Below are 13110 nucleotides of genomic sequence, written 5' to 3' on the forward strand. Positions count from 1 at the left end.
TAATTCCTTTTACACATTGCTACTTTGTGTTTCTGGAACCCATATTTGATTCCAAATAACTGTAGGTTTTCAATAAAAGGATAAACATATTGATGCCAAACATAAATAATACTCTCAAATAGAGGCCCATCTCATCCATTAGACTCCAAAACTACTAAATAATTTTAGAGCCATCTATGACAATCTATGATGTACAATTAGTGGATATAAAAACAAGTATATTGAAAGCAATTGCTTCCACACAGATGGGGCTCATGCATAAATTAAGCAAATAACATCCCAGCATGCTGTCTTCCAGGATGACCATACACCAATTCACAGAGAATGTGTGGTTGCCTGATGGTTTAAGGAGCTCAACACCGATGTCACGGCCTTCTCAGTCACCAGATCTGAGCCCAATTGAGGATTTATGGGATATTCTGGAACGACACCTGAGACAGCATTTTCAACCTCCATCAGCCAGGTGTGGTTCCTCCTGCAGAACTCCAGATGCTGGTAGACTTTTCTACATAATATCAATATGGTAAATGTCTATATTGTATAGGGTAAGGGTTGTGTATTGAAATATTTGCATTAAAGGATAAAACTCAAGTGAAATTCTGAAAACATACTTTGATATAATTAACTGACTTGTTGTGATAAGAATTGAACAAATGAGGCATTTTACAATAATTTTACACTGTTGAGAACTGAACCCTGATCTCCTGTACCCCAGCAATCATTCACTGAACAGACTGTATCCACTGAAAAAGCAAAAGTTGTGAGCTATTTGTGCCTTGGAACCACTTATGTCTCAATAATTAAAATCAATGACAAAACAAAAATGCAAATCAGTTGTATTTGATATACGTTTAAAATGTAAAGCAGCAAATCTTTGCTTTAACCTTCCATGTGTGATGTAATAATACGTTTTACACTAATTTATCACAAGAATAACATCCTAAAAACCTTGTACGTTTCCTTACAGCAAATGCTCAGCTGGCTGAGAAAAGAAGAATCCAACGTCCTTCTTCAGCAGGTTTTATCATTAGCTTGTCTGGGAAATACATAACGAATTGTACAGCATTCATCTTCAAAGGCTTACATATATCTGCATTTGTCATTTAAGAACAGAGAGTCATTAGTCTCTTTGACAGACTAGGTGACCTATATTGAAACATTAAGCACATGGGTCAAGATCTCCTTTGTATTCATTCAGTGTAACAAAATCTATACTTTTATCATAACAAGAGTGTGCTGCCATTACGTGGAACTGCATGGTGGTACATGATCTGCCAGGTCAAAAAATGCCATTGGATATGTTATATCTGTGTGTGTGTGTGTGTGTGTTTGTGTTTAATGTATTTATTTGCTAACTGAAATTCTGAAAAGACCAAATCAGCCCTCCTTTGCATGCTAATGTCCCCCACAAGAGTCTGACTCTTCTGATGAGACTTCTGGTTTGCATTTGAACTGGATCTCTAAATCTGATAATTTTATCACCATGTTAAATTCTGTTTTAAGGTCTTTGAGAGTTGATGGCTTAAAAAGATTATTTGATTCAAGGGGCACTAGCTATAAAGTAAATTTTCAGGTTGGAGCAGACCACTTAATATATAATTTGGTTCGTTAATCAGACTTTGTTACAGAAAGTAGCTGGGAGCTGCACCAGAATAAAACTCCAGAGACACCATGGGCCTCCAGGAACCGAGTTTGTTGCTTTCAATCCAATGAAGGTAAGTTTTACTGCTTAATAATGAACACTGCGCCACATACTGGGTGGAAAGTTGGTTATAGTAGCGCATATTTTTTTTATAATGGCCAACATACACTCACCTAAAGGATTATTAGGAACACCATACTAATACTGTGTTTGACCCCCTTTCGCTTCAGAACTGCCTTAATTCTACGTGGCATTGATTCAACAAGGTGCTGAAAGCATTCTTTAGAAATGTTGGCCCATATTGATAGGATAGCATCTTGCAGTTGATGGAGATTTGTGGGATGCACATCCAGGGCACGAAGCTCCCGTTCCACCACATCCCAAAGATGCTCTATTGGGTTGAGATCTGGTGACTGTGGGGGCCAGTTTAGTACAGTGAACTCATTGTCATGTTCAAGAAACCAATTTGAAATGATTCGACCTTTGTGACATGGTGCATTATCCTGCTGGAAGTAGCCATCAGAGGATGGGTACATGGTGGTCATAAAGGGATGGACATGGTCAGAAACAATGCTCAGGTAGGCCGTGGCATTTAAACGATGCCCAATTGGCACTAAGGGGCCTAAAGTGTGCCAAGAAAACATCCCCCACACCATTACACCACCACCACCAGCCTGCACAGTGGTAACAAGGCATGATGGATCCATGTTCTCATTCTGTTTACGCCAAATTCTGACTCTACCATCTGAATGTCTCAACAGAAATCGAGACTCATCAGACCAGGCAACATTTTTCCAGTCTTCAACTGTCCAATTTTGGTGAGCTTGTGCAAATTGTAGCCTCTTTTTCCTATTTGTAGTGGAGATGAGTGGTACCCGGTGGGGTCTTCTGCTGTTGTAGCCCATCCGCCTCAAGTTTGTACGTGTTGTGGTTTCACAAATGCTTTGCTGCATACCTCGGTTGTAACGAGTGGTTATTTCAGTCAAAGTTGCTCTTCTATCAGCTTGAATCAGTCGGCCCATTCTCCTCTGACCTCTAGCATCAACAAGGCATTTTCGCCCACAGGACTGCCGCATACTGGATGTTTTTCCCTTTTCACACCATTCTTTGTAAACCCTAGAAATGGTTGTGCGTGAAAATCCCAGTAACTGAGCAGATTGTGAAATACTCAGACCGGCCCGTCTGGCACCAACAACCATGCCATGCTCAAAATTGCTTAAATCACCTTTCTTTCCCATTCAGACATTCAGTTTGGAGTTCAGGAGATTGTCTTGACCAGGACCACACCCCTAAATGCATTGAAGCAACTGCCATGTGATTGGTTGGTTAGATAATTGCATTAATAAGAAATTGAACAGGTGTTCCTAATAATCCTTTAGGTGAGTGTATATATCCAATGTCAAATTTCAACGCCTCCCATTAAGATGGGGAGAGGCCTGGGGGGCTGTACCATCCCAGTATCTTTCTCCTAACTCTGTCCAAGGTGCTGAAATCCAACAAACACCTTACACTGTTCAACAGTTTGCATGACAGCTTTGAGGACTTCAGCGTTGCCTGAATTTTAAGAAGCAAAACAAACAAACAAAAAACATTCTACGTATTTCTTCACTCTTCACTCAAGTCCTTCCCAGTGAGTGTACTTCGTTTCTAACTTTGGGGTTCAACAACACTTTCATGTATTTAGCTTTTGAAGGTTATGAAAATCAGTGGTAACTACAATGTGTTTTGGTGCAAAACTTTCTGACCCATTTAGGTAGGTAGGTCTGTTTACAGAGTGGGTAGAGTTTCGCTGACATTACCTTAATGTATAATATTAACTTGTTAGGCTTTAAATAGATGCAGTATAATCTTTAACTGGAATGCTCCAAAAGCTGATATAAGCTTTGCTGGCATAAAGTAGAGACATATACAAAACACTCCCTCCTTTTATTCAACTCTGTTATGTCTATGTGTCATTTTTACCCAAAAGCTCAGTTTTAAGCTTTTAATCAGTTACATATTAAATTTAACATCAGATTTCAGTTTTTGTGTGTGTTTTTTATAGAAAACACTAAGTATATTCTTGTACAATGGCATTCAGAATTCTAATGCTAATTAGTTTAAAGCTTACCTTCTTTGCACTCCTTCCTAAATATTAAACATTATGAAAACCGCTCACATCATGGCCCTTGATTCTGATTAATCATATTCTTAATGCCTTTTCAATCGTTTGAAATTTGGCCAACGGGTGCATTGTTTGCTCTTTCTTCTGGGGTTGAGATCTCCAAATACCCTCGTTCTCTAAGTTAGAACTACATGTTCAATTTGCTCTCATATCATGCAATTCATATAATTAACTCCAGAACTCCATGAGTCTGCAAATTGTTGATGACTTGTCCAAAATCAACTGGTTAATGGGGTCTTGGCTACATTGTTGTAGCATGTTTCACAGAACTTCTGTCTGCATCAGTGACATTTTAAACTCTGATAACCTTTAATCTGAGCAGCATTTCACTACATTTTATCCTCATTTGCTTCCCATTGATCGTTGCTGTAATGGAGGCACATTAGAAATGTATGAAAGTGCTTGAGATCCAAACAAAGACCCATTAGATAAATATCAATTAAAATTAATACAAATAATAAGAAAAACATTAACTTAGAGGGACAATTTGACGTTACTCTTTGGAGAAAAGTAAAGTCAGTGGGTGATCTAAAGTGGACTAGTCTGCAAAATACCTCTGCAGGTTACATGTTACAGGAAGCATTAATATCTTCTGGAGTGGTAATGACACAGGTCACAATGAGTTAGTTATTAATTTGAGTAATTTATGTAGTTCAAACATATTGTAGTCTATCTTTATAAGTCATAAACTGGGGGTTTAGTAAGATTAACACGTTTTTAATCTCCCTGGCAAGTCAAAATAGAAGATAAATGTCACTGAAATGTGAACTCTTTTTGTCCCCCCTGTAAGGCTGGAAAACAAGCTGTCCTCAATGGACCCTCACAAGGTCTTTCTCAGTAGCTCACTTTAAAGTCAAGCAGCTGAATCGATAGTACCGACCGCTCTCAGACAAAGTAAAAACTGTTATTCATAAACAGTGAGCATTTTGTTCTCTTGATTATTTGCAGTCATTAATGTAGAGGAGGTATAAGATAACCTTCTCATACTGTTATAGTTAATTACCAGGCTCAATAAAGGCTCACTTTTTTCTTCCCCTATGTGCTTCCCAAGTGATGTAATATTTTTGAATATTTTTTTACTTATTTTCCCAGCTCCCCTTCCCATTTGTGACCAATCACCTCACTTTATTTACCCTATTCCTCAAAAGAGGGGAAATCAGTTTGATTTCTTCCTACCTGCACAGACATTTATGTTTAAACACAGTGTACCAGCTATAATGATAATATTAAATAATGATCAAATATGATTAATAATTGTATTACATAACAATAACAAGAAAAGAGATAGAAGATGTTAGAGATTATTTGAATTACAAACTAATAACCTTCTCATTGGGAGGCCCTGGAGAGAATGTTATAACAGCCAAATAATGAAGTACCTGTACAGCAAGATCAGTTATTTTGATAAAACAAAACATAAAAAGGTACAATTAGGAGACCCTACCCAGATTTCAAATGAAAATCAAACCAACTTGATAGGCATTTAAAAACTCTCGACTAATAAGCAAAAACCTCCTAAATGAGTTGGCCAAATGTGGTAGACCAGTGCGAACATTACAGAAACCAATCCATCATTAATCTTAAGGGCATTTAAAGGTGATCAGGAGACTAATCCTGTGTATCTCGACATTCTTATATAGAAATAACAATTAAAGTGACTGAGAAGCCGTATTGTTCATAAAAAAGGAAACCTGATTGTGAGTTTTGCTGTGGTTAGTTAGAGTTGTATAGACAAGCTGGCTCCAGAGAAATGGTACATATTTGAATGACCTTACTCATAGCTCACATAATGTTTTATTATTGTCTCTTACAAATTCTGTTTTGTCCAAAAATGCTTTTATTGGCTAGCATCCAGTAATCCCAAAATAACATTTACTGCAGGTTGCCAAGGGTAAGGACATCTACAGAATTATTATGATTAATGTAGTCTGCTGTATTATATTAACTCATTTGATATGTATTGATTAATTGAATGATTGCCCTTCAACTCAAGTCTTTTTACTTGGTTCATCAACAGTTCAATCCAGAAAATAATTTAATTACCACAGTAACCTTAATGTAAAAAGACAAATTATTAGACACCTGCAAATTGCAGGTTACAAAGTTGTACCTTATTGTGTTTTGATGGATAAATAGTATAAAGTGGCTTCTAACAATTAAATTAAATTGATAGGGTACAGATTTGTATTTGGCATTTGCAGGTATATCAAAGTTTTGATTTGGCCCAATGAGTGCTACAATCAAACCAAAGCACTGTAAAATTGTTGTGGGATTTGTGCTCTATATACAGCTGATCACTTCAGTTAAATACAGTATATTATACAAGTAACTATAGCTAATTGGTTATATTTTGAACGTTAGGTTTTTAAAACATGATATGGTACTAAAGATGGGCCAAGTCTAACAGAATACATATAGGCAAAGGGTCTCAGTTCATTATTCATTAGGCCTATACACTATATTACAATGCTATTGTGTGTGTGTGTGTGTGTGTTTTTGTGTCTGCATTCTCCAGGTGTTAATGCTGGAAGGAGGAGATTAAATTTCATTAAGCCTCAAACTTGCAGTGACCCTGCAGTTATTTGAACAGATTTTGTTTTATCAGCAGAAAGCTTTGTGTAGTGCATGGACTTGCTTGTTATTTTTCAATTAACTCCGAAGCTCGCAGACAAAGGAGTATCTTCCTCCAGAGCCCCAAATCTTTGTCTTTGAGATTGCTTTTCATTAGCCTCCTCGGGATATGCGATGATCGGAGGGATGCTGCTTGCAGCGGAGCCCTGGTGGGAGACACAGATTTCTAATGGGTTTCCCAGTGATGCCTTGATCTGTCCGTGAACATGTTATCATTATGACTTCCCTGTACGTGAGGCCCAGACTAAATATTTTCACAGAAAGCATGTGAGAGGTCTTACAGGCCTCAGAGCCAAACCAAAGACGACACTCAAGGATTAGAGAGGGGATTTAAGTTGTTTAAACAACAAAAATAGGTCAGCTTCGAGGGATTAAAGCCATGGTTTGGGGTACATTTATGATGAGGTAAATGAAGCAAATCCAAGAGGAAATTAAAACATTCACAATGGTATATGCTCTACAGAAATGGGATTTTAAAGCCTTGCAATTTGTTGCCGATGTAATCTGTGTTTTATGTACACTTTTAACAGTGTATGTTTAATGCTCTTTTTTTTCTAACTTTTTTAATTGCCCCAGGACCACCTGTCTCGTGAATAGGTGCAGTTTCTTTAAAATGGAATCAAAGCTGTGTGTGTGCTATAGACAGAAATATTCCCAGAGTCTCTCCGTTTCACTGGGCCATGACATCATCACAGTGCGATTAAAACCACAGTTCACCTTCATCACACATCACACATTCAACACTGACACAGTTTTTACCACACACAGTCAGTTTGTATCACTTCAGTCTCAGCAAGAAATGAATGAAGGGCACATGATCAGTTAGTGAGGGCCACTAGAAGTGAAAATGTTTCAGCAAAATCATCTGCAGACTTAATAAATGCACTGAAAACCATTCCTCCTCAAATGTTTCTTCAAAATATTGTCAATAGATCTAGTGTGTGTTCTGAAAATATATTTAATATGATATGGACAATACAGTTTACACATGTGAAATGGCATTTTAAAATGTTTTTGTATTGTGAAATTGGACCCCTTATATATATACATACATACACACACACACACACACACAAATACAAGCATCCATGTATTTTATCATAAGTAATATATTAAGAAGAAAAAATATTTTAAGTACATTTATTTTTAGATGTCAAATTAGAACACCCATGAGAAAACTAAATTCAACATATTCTGCCTGGTCTGTGTATAGATTTGGCAAGCAGCATATGAACATAAATGATATAATTTGAATGTGAAAATGACAAATTAACAAGATCAGCAAAGAATGTATGTAAGCGGTCAATGCTTTTAATTTGTTATGAGTAAATGGAGGCTCCTGTATGTGCAGATTCATTGTTATTGTCAGGATATCAGAGTCTCCTGAAATTATAAAACAAAGTCTCTCTTACACTTTTCTAGGGCAAAGTTTGCACTACTTTTTTGATGTAGACATTACCTTTAGCTATTTAGGTATGAAGGAAAAAATAACAGAGAATATAAGAATAAGGGACACTACATACCCTGTAGCGGTTTCTGCAACAAAAACTTAATCAGCCTTTCAAACTTACATAAGTGATTTTATTATTTATGTTATTTTTTATAAAGTCTATTAACTGGAAGTCCCACCATGTCAAATGCTATAATACAACAGCTAGTGCAATTATCTTTGGATATATATTTGTTTTTAATCGCCACTTTCATGTTGTTTCTAAAAACCTATACCTAAACCTGTCAAAACAGTATGTAAAAAACTCAATAAAACATACAGGCAGGCAGAAAGTGTTAGTCTGAAGAATGGTGCTGGTATGCACAGTAAACATGCAGGCTAAATACGTAATCAATTTCAATTCCATAGCAGTGCATTTAGTCATTTTAAACAGAAAAGCTTTCAGTGTGACTAATTAAAATAGATTGTATTATAACTACAAGAAGAAAAAAGTGTAAATATTGTGCAGATAGCAGTACTATAAACATTGGTCTTATCTCCAGTCCACCATTGCGAAGTTATGTGGAGAGGGTTATCTACTGTATGTATCTAGTAAATACAGGCTTAAGTTCACAGTCGGGTTGGGTGAGATTTTACACAACCTCAAGCAATACATTCTGGAAGATGATTAGATGTCTGTGTACACTTGTAGCAAACCAAAGTTTACCTCTACCAAATATGGTCGTTGAGTGGTCAAAACAGAACCGGAGTGGGTCTAGTCTGAACTGTACAGTTAGGCTGCAGTTTACTGTTTAGGGCTCCATCCAGAGATCCTGTTGTTGTACTCTTGAGTAAGGGTCAGATCCCAGGTGGCTGTGGTAAAAACCCAACTCTGGATACCTGTGTAAGTTGCTTTGGATGAAATGATTGGTCAAAGTGATCATTATAAATGCAGCTATGCGAGAAGATCATGGCATTTGCTTGAAGACAGTCTAGCCTATTAATACAGAACATCCTTCTTCCCTTTCTCAATGAAGCAAACAGTCAATCAACATTAGATTTAAAGAGCTGTCCTCCTGTGCATACCTTGTAGACTGCTTTACAAACAGAAATAGGTTTGTGTGGCGCCTTGTTACAGACTCCATTTGAAAAAGATGTCCTCACTGTCATATCAATGCTGTCTTTTTCCTTTTTTTCCCCCATAGCTTAACTGTTGTTTGTATCTGCAGTTTCATATGCAATGCAAAAGGGTGACGGCTTTTATAAAGACCAAGTCAAAACAGGCAAGAGAGTTTGATTAGAGGAGGCTTTCACTGCCTACATTTACAACGTGCATTAGAAACCAGAGCACTTGTTCAAAATGGAGCGGCTCATGCTGCATCTCTTCTGATAAGATGACCCACAACAATTCAACTCTCTCACGCTGCAGGGTTTCACCAGGATAGACTTTCCAGAGATCTTATTTCATACAATTAGTCTACAAAATATGAAGCATATTATGTCAAAGTGGTATGACCAAAAAGCAATAATCATAAAAACTCGAAAGAAAACTCACTGTAGTTTTAGGTGTATCATGTGGTATAGGCTTCCATTATCCTTAAACTGCACCTAGGACTAACATATTTGAATTGCTTCGGACATTTAATGTAGAAAATATACCTTTCAGTCTTTGACATTGCCTGCTTGTGACAACACAAAATTCAAGACATGCGCACATAAATTAACAAGACTGGCACATGGATATTGATCCCTTACCTCTGCCTGCATGTCGGTTTGGCCAGAGAAATCGTAGGATTGACTAGCTAGTTGACAGTGCGTTTGCATGGTGCCTAAACAGGCATTTCCACACGCAGCTCTCCAGCCGGCTGTTGCGCACCTATAACACACATTTGACTGGGATACACACAGAGCGCATGCGTGAAGCAATAAACCCCAGCTAGCTTTAACATTTGTAGATAGCATAGTCCTGTTGTGTAGTACTGTCATCAAAATGAAATAAGTTATTTGTTCTTTGAGGATAAGAAAAGGGGACAGAAGAAAACATACTTACATGACAGGAGTTATAGTGTTATAGTTATAGTGACAAGAATATAGTGATGATAAGATAAAGTGATCAGCATAATACAAATTAAATTGAAATTATGTTGGCTTCTTTCTCTGGTCATTTTAATTGCTTCTGGTCAAGCACCACTTACCTAGCTTACTATTACTGCTTGCCACTGCCACATAACCAAGACCTTTTTGTGTATGACCCTCAACCTTAGCTGTTGTATACGATAGAGAATGAAGGATCGACATAAACTCTTGTGTATTCAGATGTGTTCACTTTATCAAAAGGTAATACATTGCACATCATGTTTTTCTTTCTTTTGAACTGGGATGTCTAAATATTCCCACCTTGTCAGCTGTCAAATTTGCATAACTCAAAAAAGGACTTAAGTGGTCAGGAAGGTAGAACATTACTTATGTGTAGATCACAATTACAGACAGACCAGCCATGTTTGTGAAGTATAAACACAGTTTACTGTATAGCTTTTAAATTAGTATCAGCTTTGTGCAGCAGTGTTTACGTTACACGCATATTAAATGTACATTTTGTCCAACCATCACATGTGGCTATGAGCTTCACAGTCACAAAATGGTCAAAGGTCAAAGTGTTCTGTCACAAGACAGTGTGGCACCAGACAATCAGCTGTCCGCATGCAGTGCTGGAGTTCGCCATGTGTTTTTCCTCCCCTTATAGGACAGATAGATAGATGTAATGCCCAAACAATGTTGTGACATAATTGATATGTGCAGCGCCACATACTGTCATGTGGTGTAACTGAAGTGAGGTGCAAAACATCTCTCAGTGTCTCACACCAAAGGTAGTCATACTATAATGTTGAGACACAGCTGCTTACACACACAGGAGACGTGATATCACAGTGTCTGCCTTTGCTCACAGGCTATCGGTATGTCAGCCAAGGAACCTGGGTGATTACCTTTGAAATGATGGGGCGGATTCATGCCTGTGCCACCGCTTTCTGAGAGGAGTTCTTTTAAACAGAACATACCAAAGATGGCGAAGGAATTTCAAGATGCAGCCAGGCAAAAAGCCACTATATGAAATAACATTTTGAATATAGTACATGCTATCCAAACAACTGATAGTTCAAGACAAAATATGTATCCCAGTGAAAGATCACATTCCAAAGACAGTTGAACCTTAGGCATTCAGTTCTATTTCATATTGGTTGGATTTGGTTGGTTGTTTTCATATTTTATTCAGGATTCACTGTCTCCTTGCTTCATATCTAAATTAAAAGCAGCATGTATGGTAGTTCATTTGAGTTTGGAAGCAACACTTAAGCATACAGTCACAGCTGTCTATACACTGAATTCAATATATTCAACAGTAACACATTTTAAAATTAGAGTTTGACTTGAACTTTTCAAAGGCCATGTCAGCTCTAAGGAAAAGTAAGACAGTGCATTACAGCACCCCCTGTAGTCCCTATTGAAATGCATTATATGATCAAATTTAGTTTGTACAATTCTGCAATACTGATTCCAGGTTCATAGTACTTATAGCTGTCCAGCTTGAAAGCATCTTCAATAAATGCACTGGCGTCAGCAATTATAGGTCAAATATAGTTTATATGTGTGGTATTATGGACAGAAAAAATAACAATTTATATATTAAAGAGTTATGTTTCAGAATAATAAACTACATTGTAACAGTTAAATATTCAAATATTGTATTACTTAAACATACATATACAGCTTAAACAACATATATCATATATATATATATATATATATATAGAGAGAGAGAGAGAGAGAGAGAGAGATGTATGCTTGGAATGACAAGAAGAGATAGAAAAAATAAATTCATGGATCCAAGAACAAACCAAAAATATGTGACATCATTGAAAGAGTCATGAGCCGATCAGAGTCCTATTCCTATTAAAAAATCTGTCAAGCTCATTCTATAGTATTTCAATGGGGATAATTAAGGTCAATTGATGGGGAATACTAGTGCATCACTATTAACATCTCTATTTCGTCATTCAGGAGAAGTCTGGTGTGTATGTTTATTTAAAAAAGAAATTGCATTTGGAACTCTTGGTGATTATTAATTGTATTGAATCAGGTTGCTGTCTTATTGTTTTCACCTTCACCAGCGAAGCGTTTAGTGTGTGTGTCTGTATATATATATATATATATATATATATATATATATGGTTGTACGTGCGTGTGTGTGTGTGTGTGTGTGTGTGTGTGTGTGACAGACACCTAATTTGTAGTAGGCATTGGGTGGCAGATGTCCTTTGACCCCACAGATGGAGGAAAGCATGACTTTGAGACTACAGTAAGGAAATGAAGCTCGAAATTAATTCTTCAAATCAAACTCAATAATGCATGAAAACACACCAGAAGACGCCTGCTTTGTGTCATTCCTCAGGATTCATTACAGCATGCACCCAGGATTTAAACAGAAACCAGAAACACCACTCTTGCAATCCCACAGTCTGTGCATTAATTTAAATGTATACATAGAGATCATAAAGTTAAAAACTATATATGTCAAAAACAAAAAAGGCTAATGTTTCCCAAATCCAAATCAGAACTACGAGACGGATACTAAGTTATATACTTTGCTGAAATAAAGGTGCTGAGAGACAAAGTCAATATGAACTGAAGCAATTCCTTGAGCATTCTCAACATTTGAGCCAGAGGGCAGCACATGTGCTTGGAAGAGCAGCAAATGCAGGAAGGTAGTGCATTTGATTCCAGTCTCTGTTTGTTCTTGACAGCCTCTTCATAAAGGAATAACCTGTGATATATGATATATCCACAGAGAGATTGAGTGGATAGGACCCATTAGAGCAGCTGCAGAATAGGGAATGGAGTAGATGCTTTTTAGTTTGCTGTAGTGAAATTACATTGTGTACGACTGTATTCAGTGATTTTGCATCCGGTGAGTGGTCACAGATTTCTGTACAACAGAGTGGTTTAAAGGCAAATTAATTGGTTGAGATGATGATGTGGTGATCCAGAGAAAACATATCAAGAGATTCATCCAGACTACCCTACTGCTGAAGTCCTCATAATATATAGTGCTCCTCAATATTAAATTACAGAAAGAGTTAAAGTTAAGAAAAATGACTTAGGTGGCATAACACCACCCACCCTTGCACTTCAAAGCATTCCTGTCTTTTGTTCAACTGAAAGTTTTCTGTATGCTCCAGTCTTCACTTT

The sequence above is a fragment of the Amia ocellicauda genome, chromosome 1 (assembly GCF_036373705.1).
Source record: "Amia ocellicauda isolate fAmiCal2 chromosome 1, fAmiCal2.hap1, whole genome shotgun sequence".
Lineage (NCBI taxonomy): Eukaryota > Metazoa > Chordata > Actinopteri > Amiiformes > Amiidae > Amia > Amia ocellicauda.